Source organism: Mixophyes fleayi, chromosome 4 (assembly GCF_038048845.1).
Source record: "Mixophyes fleayi isolate aMixFle1 chromosome 4, aMixFle1.hap1, whole genome shotgun sequence".
NCBI classification, from domain to species: domain Eukaryota; kingdom Metazoa; phylum Chordata; class Amphibia; order Anura; family Limnodynastidae; genus Mixophyes; species Mixophyes fleayi.
This window is the reverse complement of record NC_134405.1, coordinates 158875910-158880052: the sequence shown is the minus strand read 5'-3', so window position 1 is coordinate 158880052 and position 4143 is coordinate 158875910. Positions and strand designations below refer to the sequence as shown.

The 4143-nt window shown below is 34.1% G+C and overlaps 1 protein-coding gene across 2 annotated transcripts in view; it reads right to left on the bottom strand.

Annotated features, from left to right (window-relative positions):
* Positions 1 to 927: 927 nt before the first annotated feature.
* Positions 928 to 4143, bottom strand: part of SEMA3A (semaphorin 3A) — a 173121-nt gene continuing 169905 nt past the window's right edge. For both annotated transcript variants that reach the window (XM_075208693.1, XM_075208694.1), the window contains exon 17: positions 928 to 4143. This exon is cut by the window's right edge and continues 1651 nt beyond it. The gene's annotated coding sequence lies outside the window, so the exon portion shown is untranslated.

The following is a 4143-nucleotide window of genomic DNA, read 5'->3' as shown; positions in this document are numbered from 1 at the left end:
AGTTACTTCAATACCGGCCAGTGGCCACTTCTATTTCCGTGACATCTGTGTATGAACGAACTCGTGCACACATGCTTTCTGACAAATGTAGCTGCTTTTGAGAGCAGTAACACTCAGCACAACATAATGGACTTTATAGTGCACTATGCTTTAGGGAGGCTTTGTGAACACACTTTATTCTCACTGTTTTTCAACTTCAATATGTACAAGGCCCAAGAGCTATTACACTGCTGTACAAATCATGGGAAGTGGAATAGATTTGCTTTAGGATTAATCCTTAAATGCCCAGTCTTATGTCCACATATGTGTACACATTTCTGAAAATAAGAATTAGTTTGGAATTATGAAAAATGTATGTAAAAGTGTCAAAAATTATGTCTAAAATTATGGTGCATCTACTGATCTCGTGTAGTCAGAAAAATATAATGTCTTTCTAGAAAAACTTCTACAAGTAATAGTAAGAAGCTACTATTATTACAAAAGACATTAACATTAACACAAAAAACACATTTTTATTAATACTAATTTAACATCTCAAATATATACTTAAGTCATTCATTTACTGAATTGTCCATTGGATGCAAACACTCAGTAGAACTTTTGGAATACGCATGAACTCCACACATACAGTGGCACAAACGCCATATATACATACAGTGCATGCTGCTCTATTATACATTTTTATTGTCTCAAAATCCCAGCAATGCCAAGTCAATGGTGTTCATTATAGCTCACTACAGACACTGGCGATAATAATGACACTAATCCTTAGACAGTACATACATTCATTTTCCTAACCAACTTACCCAGACATGTTTCTAAACAATTAATTGTGTGCATTTGACAAGATTCAGTAATATGGACATTTATGAATGGAATATGTTGTGGCTGAATATTTTCGTCATTGATAAAAATGGCAAGTTTCAATTATTTTGAAGAAATGTTTATTTAACAACTGAATACATGCCAAAAAGAATAATTTACAGCAGCAAGTCTTAATACATTTCCTCTCCAGTTTTTGATTCCCCTATACAATGTATTGATAAATAGAGCAATGAAACATATGCACGTTGTTCTTCGGCTTGATAGAAACACACCTAAAACAGCAAAATTACCACTGCTAGGCCATAGTATGCGGCGGATGTTTGGGCTTCAGTACTGTATGAACATACTGTACGTGACCACACTGACATGGAGTACCTATGGTTATCAGTACATTACACTTTATCTCCTTAACTATTTAAAAATATTTACATCTCTTTTGGCTAATCTTTAGGTAGCAAAACCAAACTATTTAAACACATACCATTGATATCACTAAATACTGCATAAAATGGGATCAGAAACTGTTTGTTCACATGCAATTAGTTTCTTTGAGGTCTTCTTACATACAGTAGTTGCTCTACATGGGCCATGAATCTGCACAGTAAATGCTAAACCACATTTTGCACAATTTCTGCATCGTCGTCCAAAATACAAGAGTTCACATGATTTATGATTCATGAAAATGGACAGTGGAAGACCATTTAAAAAGATGTGCAGTACTATCTACATACAGTTGTGTGCTTCTCATCATCGGCTACTTTAGTCTTTAGAGCAAATGCCTTTAATAACTACTGCAGCGGGGTATAGCTGTGCTATATCCCATTGGTCATATTGACTGTAAAAGTGGCTGTAAGAATGTAGAATTATTGTGCTAACACACAGGTGCCATTGCCATGTTTGGAAACTGCATTGTGCTACTGCAACCATTGGGAACAGTAAGATGACATACAGACAAATATTCTGAATCAAATACATGTTTTGGATCCATGGTTCTCTCTTATAGTTGACAAATAATTTTTTTAGTATTTTGGTGCTCCAAAACTAGCATAAAGATGTGAATAATAAAAAATTACAATAATTCCCATTGACAAGCGGCAATGTTATCATATCAAAGAGGCAGTAGTAAATATTTTATTTTGTTATGACTTAACAAGCAAACAGAATGCCATGTGAAATAAATACAGTTAAAATTAAATGTATTCAGAACATAAGTTTTGAAAAAATACTTCTCTATTAATGCCAACAATTTGATGCGTGTTCTGTGCATCATCTGTTACTGGCGCTTGGGCTGAAGGAACAGAGCGTCTGATAGACAGATTATTTTGCTATACAAAGTTAAATTGAAACATTAATTAGATCGGTGACTGGCAACAAATGGTTTGGGGACTACATAACTATCTCAAAATGTTCAACATCCTCCTCTTGGCCAGGATACATTTTCACAACACTGTTCCCAGTAATGCTGACATTATCGTACGCGTGTATGATTGAATGGTGAAGGCTTCCTACTCTGCAATCTACATGACTGACTAATTACTGATTGTTCTCCTGCTTGGGTTGTGTCATTGTAATGCTGTTTGTCTGATGTAGTAGGGGAATCTGTGTATATGTAAACCAATGCTGCGTCACTAGAAGTCACATTATGGATGTCATGCTCATGTGAGCTAGTTAAATGATTTTTAATATACTGGTTGCAAAATAAATAAGTAAGGAAAAACCATTAATAGCAAAATAATGGTCTGCATGTGGGCATTTTTGTTTACCTTTGGCTATAGAGAAACCTTGTGACGTAGTCAAGAGTTTGTCTTCTCCATAAACAAAGCCGAGACTGTTGTCAGTGCAATAGTTTTCTGCAGGCTTTATAAATAGTGTACACAGGAAATTAGCTAAAGTAAACTGTGCTCCTCAAGTGCATCCATCAAAAGTAAAAATAGTGATACATGACAGTGTAAGCTATACAAGGATGGCAGGACGATCTTCTGTGTTTAACAAATCTACAATGTGAAATGGTTCATTTATATATTGTTCATGTTTATCCGCTACCATTATATATCAACTAAACAACAAAGTGAAAACCAAAATGTAATTTAAAAAAAAATATGACTCTGCAAGAACACTTTAAAATATTGAGTCTGTGACTTTCAAAATAGTGGTTAATATCACCCATGTTTTATCACAGTGCCACCTAAATACTATATAGTGGCAAAAGTTGTTTTTGAAAAAAAAAAAAAGAATACTGCACTTTAATCAAATACTGTATAAACTATTCACAATAAATCAAACATGTTTATATCTTCCACTGTGGTATCTTAATAAAAACAGAATGCAACTCTGTTTTTAAATTATTTTACTGTATATCCCCGAAGATAATCTTAACATAATGAAATGTAGAAAACAAACCAAATTGTCTAATTGTTATTGGTGCTTTTTTGGAGCTTTTGCAATAATTAGAAATTATTCTAATGTTGCTATAGAATTCTTTCGGTGTACTGCAAAGCTAAACATGTATAGTGAAGAAAAAGTGTAACAATGAATGCATTGAATGTGTGTTTAAAACAGAGATTAATAAGATATTTAGAACATAATCTATATGTTGTATTGTGAAATGGTCCAAATCTATTATTTTGTATACTTTGCACTATCAGTCAATTGTTTGATTGTTTAATAGTACTGCATTATTATGCCACTAAACAAACATAAAATTGAATTGAAAATGATGTCATGCTGTAGTATAAATTTGGGCATACACAGATTGGCCCCAAATAGTTACATGTACCAGGGGGTCCAAAGGACTAGTACGGTGGGGTGAACACATGATTTGCATCTTCACAGCCTGTACTCTGCTGTGGTGCAATTACATAATTACAGTTACATAAATCACGCAGCTAGGGCAAGGATATGACTTTGAATCGTATCATCAAGAACTGCCACATCCTCTTTATAAAAGGAGAGATGGTATCCCGGAGGGTAAGCTACTCTTGCGGGAGTCTCAATGGATTTCCCAAAAATTCTGGAATCTCACGGACTTTCCAGGAGAATAGACTTGTATGACTTTAATTACTAATGGTACGAATCATTAAATTCATTGAAGCATACATTTAAATCAAGTGGGACAAATACATATGCAAGCAAACATGTCAAAATCTGCCTAATTTCAACAAAGTAAGACTTAAATGTGTGTATAAAATGAAGACATTTCATATTTAAGCAGTTGTGCATTACGATCACATATGCTTTCATAAAAACCATTAAACACACCAAACGACAAACTATAGGCAATTTGGCCACACAGGTGGTTGGGTGTTTAAGCACCTATTC